The sequence below is a fragment of the Scylla paramamosain genome, chromosome 32 (genome assembly GCF_035594125.1).
Source record: "Scylla paramamosain isolate STU-SP2022 chromosome 32, ASM3559412v1, whole genome shotgun sequence".
Lineage (NCBI taxonomy): Eukaryota > Metazoa > Arthropoda > Malacostraca > Decapoda > Portunidae > Scylla > Scylla paramamosain.
The window spans coordinates 440,001-450,115 of NC_087182.1; the positions used below are offsets into that span (position 1 = coordinate 440,001).

Genomic DNA, 10,115 nt, shown 5'->3' on the forward strand with positions numbered 1-10,115 from the left:
CTGCGACTACTATATGCAATTAGTGGTCTAAAAGCGACATTAAATAAGTTTCCTGCTTTTTCTTCATTTCCTCTCTCTCTCTCTCTCTCTCTCTCTCTCTCTCTCTCTCTCTCTCTCTCTCTCTCTCTCTCTCTCTCTCTCTCTCTCATATATGATTTGCTTTATTTATCTTTCTACTTTCTCACTTTCTATTCAACAGGAAGCCACAATTTTTTCCACCTGTCTTCTACTGATCACACTGCTCTCTATTTGGCTATGTTTACTAACCCAGTTAATCTTTTCCTGCATAAAGTTACTCTTTTTCCTATAAGTTCTCCATTCTGCTAATTTCAAACGAACTCAGAGGGAGAAGTAGTAATCAACGGGTTGATCGTAAAGAATTTGTGATATGCTACACTGTTTTAACTCAAGGAAGATCAAGAGGAGGTAAAACACGAACAAAAAAAAAAAAATAATTGGAGGATGAAGTAAGAAAGGCAGAAAGAAGAAATGAAGGAAAGGTAGAAGGAAGAGAGGTTAAAGAAACTAATGAAGGATGGAAAAAGAACGGTAGAAGAAATGATGGAGGAAGAATATAAACATGAAAGCAATGATCAAGATTACAAGAGGATATACTTTATTTAAAAAAAGAGAAAGAAATATAGGATTCTTAAGACAAAAGGCGTTTCACTGTCACTCTTTGCAACTCCTCTCGCCCTGACTTGTAACAGCTCGTCTTCCCTTCCGTCCCTCAAGAATTTAGCTCACTTTTTCCTTTAAGTTACCAGTGGTCTACCTCATAACCACAAGGTCATTAACAGCTAGACTTCCCTCTCCTTCCTATTTCCTCCTCTTCTTCCTTTTCCCTCTCTTTCTCCTACGAGTATTCCAATACTGGTGTCCTTAACCCCATCTTCTTTCTATTCCCTCTCTTTCCTCTATTTCACTCCTGGTCTGTGTCACCTCTTCCCTTTTCAAGTTCCTTCTCCCACTTCTTCCTCTATTTCACTCCTGATCTGCTTTATCTATTCCCTCTTCTTCGTCTTCACTCTCGATTTCACTGTTTGTCTCCTTCACCTCTTTCCTCTTCTTCTTATTTCCACACCTTCGTATTCTCCTTATTTCATTGCTAGTCTCCTTCACTTCTTCCTATTTCCTACCCTTCCTCTCCTCCCTGTCCTATTACTAGCTTTTTTCACTCCTTCCCTCTCCTTCCTCTCCTCCCTCTGTTTCAATACTGTTCTTCATCCATTACTCCTTTTCCCCTCCTACTCTTAGTTTCGCCACAGTCTTCCTTCCTCTCGCCCTCCATCCAGTGATAATTTACCCCCCCTTCTTTGCGTTAATCCTTCCCTTCCTTCTTTCACAATGCGCTGACTCTAATTTCAAAGCAACACCATTTTTACGCCTATGCATCTTTCGCTTTGTTTCCAAGACGGCGTAGGGGAAAGGTGGTAAGGAGTGTGTGTATCTTGTTTCTCAAACAGATGCGGGTTTCTCTAAGGAAGACCTGTAGTCGAAAACATAAGGGACTGTATAATATATTTGTTTAGTTTCATATTCCGTTTTCTGACAAATCTCTCACTCACTCGTGTATCTTTTGTCCAGAACTGTCTGCCTGTTTCTTTCTCTGTGCTCATTCACACAACGTAACACACACACACACACACACACACACACACACACACACACACACACACACGAACATTCTACTTACACTTGTGTATAAGCGTGCCTAATAGATAGATTGATAGATAGATAGATAGATAGATAGACAGATAGATAGACAGAGAGAGAGAGAGAGAGAGAGAGAGAGAGAGAGAGAGAGAGAGAGAGAGAGAGAGAGAGAGAGAGAGAGAGAGAGAGAGAGAGAGAGAGAGAGAGAGAGAGAGGCTGTAATAATCAGAAGTCTTCTTCTCCTCCTTTTCCTCCTCCTTCTCCTCACCACAGACACGGAGATATTTTAATGATGTGAGAAGAGTGAGCTTCCGGTGGGGTCAGCAGAGGAGGAGTAGGAGGAGGAGGAAGCGGTTGGTCATGGGAGTAATAAATTTTCTTCAGTTGTTGGGGTAGTTAGTGCACACACACTGTTTCTAGACTCATACGTGAATAAAATCCAGAATTAGCCACGAAAATAGATAAATATCCCGCAAAATGCCTCAAATAAGGCTTAAGTAAATTGATGTAACCCCGTTTAGAGCGCCCATGAAAATATGACGTCATCAGAATACAGGACCCAGACCGAGACCTTTTCTCCTCCCTCCCAGTCTGTCTTCGTCAATATTTCTCTCAGTTTCAAAAGTTTTTCGGACATTTCCAAGTATTTTCCAGAGTGTAATGGGTAGATTGTAGTAGTAGAAGGAACAAATGAGGAATGGAGGAGGAGGAAGAAGGAAGGAGGAATGACGAGGGAGGAGGGATGAAGACTGGTAATAGTAGTAGTAGTAGTAGGAAGATAAGGAGGAGGAGAAAATGAGGAATGAAGGAAAAAGGAATCAGGAATGGAGGGGGAGGAGGGTAGGAGAGTGGCAGTGTAACAGTAGCAGTTGTAATAGTAGGAGGAGGAGGAAATGAGAAATGGATATACTTAGACACAGTTATAGAAGACAGAACTGCTGGTTGGATGATTACTCAAGTCACAGTTAAACGTTATATCGACGTTATGATAGGGATATGAAGTGTTGTGGTGATGGTGTAATCTCTCTCTCTCTCTCTCTCTCTCTCTCTCTCTCTCTCTCTCTCTCTCTCTCTCCTCTCTCATGTCAGGTAAGGTTAAGAATCACTAACGTAACATTATCTTTGACGCATGAAGCAACACGAAGATTTCAAACACTAATGGGAGGGAACTGCATCGTTCCTCCTCCCACGGGTATATTCTGTCTCCCTCGTTTACTAACACACCATCAACACTGCCGATGGATCCGATTTCCGTCACGTTCACTCGGTAACACACAAGCGCAGCCCGGATTCCCAGCCTAGATACACTCCCACTGCCGTTACCAGAGCGAAGTGTAAACAAACCAACGGGAAGGTACTGGTGTGTTTACGGAGAGAAGGGAAAGGAAAGAGGAGGGAATAGGAGATGACATGTGCTGTTTCCTCTCTCTCTCTCTCTCTCTCTCTCTCTCTCTCTCTCTCTCTCTCTCTCTCTCTCTCTCTCTCTCGGTTTTTATCACCCTCTTGAGGATAGTATGTGTATATGTGTGTTCTCATAATGTAGTTAGTTTATTTCTCTCTCTCTCTCTCTCTCTCTCTCTCTCTCTCTCTCTCTCTCTCTCTCTCTCTCTCTCTCTCTCTCTCCCCCAATACAATAGCTACCAGTCAGTAACTGTTTGCTATCTCTCATAACTCCGTGTTCCGTGTTGGGGACGAGAGGGACGGAAGGATGGACGGTAAAGGAGTACAGAAGTCTATTAAGCAAGGGTGGCTCTTTTGGTTCAGTCGAAATATAGTTTGGTGGTTAGAGCAGCATGCAGGAAGTGGAGTCATGGAACACCCTAGTGGACCCTCTGCTAATTACACCTGTGAGGTTGCTGTACACCTGCCGAGCCGAGTTATTTGTGAGTGGCGGTGGTCACTGTCCCGCGGAGGTCACTCTCGTGGGAACGGAAGGTCAAGGAGTGATGGAGCAACGGGATGGGGAAGGAAGAGTGAGGAGGTGGGAGGAGGGAGTGAGGAGGAGGGAGAATAGAGTGAGAGGAGGAGGGAGGTGGGAGGAGGGAGTAAGGAGGAGGGAGAATTGAGTGAGAGGAGGAGGGAGGAGAGAGGGACGCGGTTACATCTCACCCTAGACAGTTCTCTCCTTCTCTGGATGTTATTGCCCTTCAGAATTTTTTTCCCGAAGAATAACTGATGCCATCGTATTATCATGGAGAAATAAAGAAGAAAAATATCCATTATCCTAGACATTCTCTCTCTCTCTCTCTCTCTCTCTCTCTCTCTCTCTCTCTCTCTCTCTCTCTCTCTCTCTCTCTCTCTCCCTGAATGTTATTACCCACAAAACATTTTCCGTAAAGAATAACTAATGACATCGTGCTGTGATAAATAAGGGAGAATACTAAAGGAAACGTCCGCAAGGAAAAAAGTCTAAGGAAAAAATGTTTTACACTTAAATAGATCAAAGAGGAAGTGACATTTTTTTTACGTAAGAAGGTCTCTGGTCAAGGGATACAAAAAGGCAGAGAGAGAGAGAGAGAGAGAGAGAGAGAGAGAGAGAGAGAGAGAGAGAGAGAGAGAGAGAGAGAGAGAGAGAGAGAGACCCACTGAAGCTGCCAGCCCCCAAAGAGTACAGCCAATATGATTATCTAAAATCAGAAGTGTCTTGAAGCCTCCCTCTTCACTGGAGCACAGAGGGTAAGGAAAGAGGAAAGGGGAAGGAATGGGTCGAATTTATACCTTCCAGTCCCACGTCCTCTCCCACCACAAACCCTCACCACTCTCCCTATTCAGCCTCTTCCAGACAATGCCGCTTTCTTCCCAAACACTGCGGAAGGGCTGAGGTCCATCGACGGCTGAATGGACAAACAAGACAGGAACCATAAATACCTGGTCCATGTTTCTCTGTCCTGACAAGCGCGGACCCATCTGCACTTCACGCACACAAGAGGAAGGACACGGTGAATTGGACATGGTAAGTGGTCAGTGTTGTTGTTGATTTGAAGTGATAAAAGGGAAGCTTTACCTGTACACTTTATCCACCTGTTCCTCATCTATACTTTCTTTTTTTCCTGACAAGTGACCTATCCGGCAATCACGCACACAAGAGATAGGACATGTTAAGTATAGTTAAATGTTGTTGATGATGTAATAAGAGAGCTTAACCGTAAGTTTCCTCCTCATATATATACTTTTCCTACTGTTTCTTCCCTCGCATACGTAGAAATACTTCACAAGGCAGTTTAACTCTCTTACAAGCTCCGTAGGTCTTCCTCTCTCCAGCTACATCCGATCACCTTCACCCAAACTACACTTAAGCTATACCCTCTACACTGCACCCAGCTAAACCCCAAGCCTCACATTACACCTCATGACCTGCTGTAACTCAAGTAGCTAATATATTCCTAGGTGTTGTGCGCTGCCTCGAAGATTTGTGGGTATCCATCTTCTTTTCAAGAGAGCGAGGTGTTGTGTGTGATAGAAAGACGAGGCCACGCTGGGTTAACTTTCCTGTTTGTGTACAATTGATGGAATGAACAAGACGCGGTGTCCTAAATCCTGTTTGTGTTCATTGTGAGGCTCCGTGAGTATAGGCGTAGGTGAGGAGAGTAGCTTGAGGAGGTGTGGGGAGGTGCTGAGGCCAGGCTACGAGAGAGCCATGCACACACACATTGTTTCTTTTCCCTTATTTCGTTTTTCTTCTTTCCTTTTCATTTATTTTATTTATTTATTTATTTATCTATCTATTTATTTGAAGAATGTGATAGTGTGTTTTTCTGGTGGTTGTTTTTTTTTGCTTGTTTGTTCTAGTTTTTTTGTTTTATGTTTTTTTATGTATTTTTGGCATTTTCTGATGTTTTAGCATTATATATTGTGTTTTTTTTGTCATTTTATGGTGTTTTTTTACGTGATAGATTGCATTTTTTTGGCATTATATGGTCTCTCTCTCTCCTCTCTCCTCTCTCCTCCCTCTCTCTCTCTCTCTCCTCTCCTCTCTCTCTCTCTCTCCTCTCTTCCTCTCTCTCTCTCTCTCTCTCATCTCATCTCATCTCATCTCACTGGAGCCACTTACGCGGTGTCTCATTGTCAACTCAGCAGGAGCATACCAGGGGGCGGCCACACCAGCCCTACCACCTCGTAAACAATGGCACGGCTTTACTGTAGAGCAGACTCAGTTAGAACATGACTATTTCTCCGCCTCTGTTGTTGTGTGGCATTGTTGTGTAGTGCGTTGAGTGAGTGTGTGAGTGAATGACAATGGAGATGCTTCCCCTTCATTTTTCTACATGAGAGTGAGTGAGTGAGTGAGTGAATGAGTGAAAGAGTGTATGACAATGGAGATGCTTTGCTTCCTCTTTCTACGTGAGAATGTGTGAGTTAGTGGGTGAGTGAGTGTTACAATGGAAATGCTTCCCTTACTCCTTCTACGTGAGAGAGAGAGAGAGAGAGAGAGAGAGAGAGAGAGAGAGAGAGAGAGAGAGAGAGAGAGAGAGAGAGAGAGAAACCACGCGCAACCTCTAAAGAGACAATATCGGAAATGTCATCTTTTCACCGCTTACATTTACCTGCCGACCGACACACACACACACACACACACACACAATACGGGTAGTTAGCATAACGTGAACGGCGCCACATCCATACACATACAAGAACACGTCCATCAGTGCCTTGCAAACAAAAGCGACTTTCATCCGTGCAAGATACACCCAGTACAGCGTGTGTGTGTGTGTGTGTGTGTGTGTGCGTGTGTGTGTGTGATTAGTTGCATTTGTTACGATGGAAATTACTTATTAAGATCAGCGTAGACTAATATAATAGTCGAGGTATTAATAAACAATCTTCTTCCTCCTTTTCTTCTTCCTCTTTCTCTATATCTTCCTCATCCTCCTCCTCCTCCTCTTACACCTACACCTTCACCTCCTCCTCCTCCTCCTCTTCCTCCAGTAAGGTAATTAAATAGTATACCAATCATCATACACCTGAGGAGAATGTGACAAATGAGTAAGAGAACTGAGTAGAAACATGAATAAATCTCCTTGAGTACACCAGGTGAATTAAAATAAATGTGACATCATGACAATACCTGGAAAATATAGCAGGTGATTAAGGGCAGGTGAATAAGCCCGGTGGGTAAAGCTAGATGACTAAACCAGATTACTAACAAGACGTGGAAATGACGTGAAAAAAAAAAAGAACAAATTAAGTAAACCCCGCTGAGTAAAGCAAGTGAACCACGTGAGTAAACAGGAATGCTTAATCACGTGAACAAATCAGATACACCATGTCAGTAAACTAGATGAGTAAACCACATGAGTACTGACAAGACTCACTCCTTCTTGGGACTGTTTGAATGACTGTAGCGGAGTAATTAAGAGAAGCAAGCATCTGTCTTAACTACACTTATTAACTATCACAACAAAACTGTTTACTCTTACTGTCTTACGTGGCCGGTTGGTGTATATTCCTCTCACATGGCCACTGTGTATCTAATTCCAACGCTTGTATCACTCAGCGTCCAGTATTTTTCTCAACATGATTGTAGTAATCAGATCACAGTCCCCAGAACACAGCGCCGCGCAGAGCGTCCTCCTCTCACAAAAGCCAAGGCGGTACTGAGATGTGTCTCACGCCTCAGCTTCGGAGCGGTGGCGTGCCGGAGGTGCGGAGCCTGTCAGAAGTAAACAGTCCCAACACGTGTTTGGGATGCCACCGCCCTCAGCTGACGCCTCACCTATGGACAGGTGCACTGGGCCCCTATTCGTATTATTAGGGTCCATATCTCTGAACATTCAAGAGGCTGTACATATTCGATTTTTCGAAAGAGCTTTCGAGATTCTAATGGTATCTTAACTTGATCATTGATTATGTAAAGAAATATTATCCGTATTCCGCATTTTGAGAGGTTTGGTTATCTTACTCAGGCAACTTTCAATAGGCTGCAGTAGTCACTGATGTTTTTAAAGTAGTTTTCGTGATCCTAACGGTATCTTAACTCAATCATTGATTATGAAAAGGAATGCTTTATGGAAGATACAGGGAAAAAAAAGAAAAAAAAAAGAAAAGGAAACTAATGCGAGAATAATGCACAAAAGTACGATGATATTTAACTCTTAAAAAAAGTATACATCTCGTTTTCATATTTTTTCCAGTAAAACATTTTTATTTAATTAGTAAAGTTATTGTACTTTGCACATTTCCTTCCTCCTCTATGTTGATACACGCTGAGCACCATAAACTAAAATGAAGCAGTGCATACATCTTAGACGTTTCCGGGCCACAGTTCCTCCCTCGTCACCGATTCCCAGTCAATTAAAATAAATTAAGCCTTTTTAGCGTCCTAGAGTCTAGTGTTACGAGTATACTTCTCTATATAGCATTGTTCATGGCTTGTTTAACTTAGGGTACGCTGAAATGTAGAGAAAATAAGGTAACGTAGGTATAACTGAAACTTTATACCTATGCACCTATCTTTTTCCTCACACACCTGTCCTCATTCCACCAAACACATCTATATACTTAAATTCACTTACTTAGCTTCACCTGTACACTATATGAAGATAAAATGGTGAAAGATTTCCTTTACAAGACGCTAACCTAAAATTCGTGAGAGGACATATTTGCTTGGTGACGTCATGAGAGTTCAGCCAATCACAGCCGAGAGTCGCGGCCGCATTCCTCTCTCCCTTTCATTGACACGCCTGTGTTGGGATGCAGGTGGATCTACTGGATTAAGGACCATGTTCTGAAACGGGAGCAAGACGGTTCGCAGCAAATGACACTTCGCCTCACGTACGCTTCAGAAGCGGGAATGACAGTTCGCAGCAAATGTTTGGGACAGTTCGCAGTACATTTCTCCAACTTTTAAGCAGCCAGGTCGAGTGGTGAAGACGGTGAAGCAGCCAGGTCGAGTGGTGAAGACGGTGAAGCAGCCAGGTCGAGTGGTGAAGACGGTGAAGCAGGTAGGTCGAGTGGTGAAGACGGTGAAGCAGCCAGGTCGAGTGGTGAAGACGGTGAAGCAGCCAGGTCGAGTGGTGAAGACGGTGAAGGCAGTGGTGACATACAAAATATGCACATCCAGTCTACCTCTCTTCCTTCTCTAAGGCCTGTCTATATTCTGCCTGGCTCACCCCACTTCCACATGTCCTGTGTTGCCAACGCTTACACCTAGGGCACAGCAGAGCTTGCTGCCTCTCTCCAACTTCCATGCTGCAAGAAATGCACGGGTAGTCAACGGTAGCCTTCTTTCTCCGATATCTTTTAGTTGCCATGGCTGGGAACAGACTAACAAAAAGTTATAACTGAATCAATCAGGAAAACACTCATAATACATGTGAATCACCATTATTATGCTAACATGGAAACAAATGTAATTATCTAAATTAATATTTATACATATTCGTATCGAAATGTAAAAAGAGGATCAGGAAACACGAGAGGTTCACAGAGGCTCGCCTCGGGTTTCGGTCGTCGTGAGGAACCTGGTGTCAGCAGTTCACTACGTGCACAGGAAAAGCATCAGTGTTCACGGAGACCTAAAGCCAGACAGGGGTGAAAAGGGTTGGTGTTGAGGATAGACAGAAAAGAAAAGAAAGGAAAGGTAAAAAAAGGAAGTTTTTTTGCATTGATTTTCCATCTGCTTATTTTAAAGAATTTATTGCATGGAATATTATTGATCTCCATCATTTGTATGGCCTTTATAATAAAAAGTATGAATTTATTCCATTCAGATATTATCCTTCTCCGAGGCCATTCTAATCTAAACATCTTTTCACGGAATCTCTAGTTCAAGGATTCTTCTGAAGATTCAGTTATTAAGATTGTGGATTTTGGGTTTGCACATTTGATGCCTGACAAGGAAAAGGATGGCAGCACGAAGACACCGTGCTTCACTGTTCACTATGCAGCGCCAGAAGTGTTGCTGCAAGCTGTGCAGAAGGGAGCAAATGGTACCACTTGAACATTCATGCACTGGTTGAGTATCTTGTGTGTAATTTTATGATGAAAGGTTTTTAATGCAGGGACAGTTGTTTATAGGCATTTTTACATTATTTTTAGTGTCTAAACATCTTTTCACGGAATCTCTTGTTCAAGGATTCTTCTGAAGATTCAGTTATTAAGATTGTGGATTTTGGGTTTGCACATTTGATGCCTGACAAGGAAAAGGATGGCAGCACGAAGACACCGTGCTTCACTGTTCACTATGCAGCGCCAGAAGTGTTGCTGCAAGCTGTGCAGAAGGGAGCAAATGGTACCGCTTGAACATTCATGCACTGGTTGAGTATCTTGTGTGTAATTTTATGATGAAAGGTTTTTAATGCAGGGACAGTTGTTTATAGGCATTTTTACATTATTTTTAGTGTACAACCATCCAAAAGGCATTTAGCTCAGTGTTACTGCAACAACCACACAGTACTGAATGTAGGGTTTCCTGTTTCATTAGAGATTTCTCTGCAGTGGTGTTTTCAATACAAGGAGTG

General features: G+C 42.9%; 1 protein-coding gene across 2 annotated transcripts in view; it reads right to left on the minus strand.

The window, feature by feature from the left end:
* LOC135088947 (ankyrin repeat and ELMO domain-containing protein D-like) overlaps nucleotides 1-7,261 on the minus strand; it is a 37,688-nt gene extending 30,427 nt beyond the window's left edge. The window contains exon 1 of one of the 2 annotated variants that reach the window (XM_063984028.1): nucleotides 7,082-7,261. The gene's annotated coding sequence lies outside the window, so the exon portion shown is untranslated. Of the gene's footprint in view, nucleotides 1-7,073 lie in introns of both variants that reach the window. The other variant, XM_063984027.1, reaches the window with a different exon arrangement.
* Nucleotides 7,262-10,115: the final 2,854 nt, after the last annotated feature.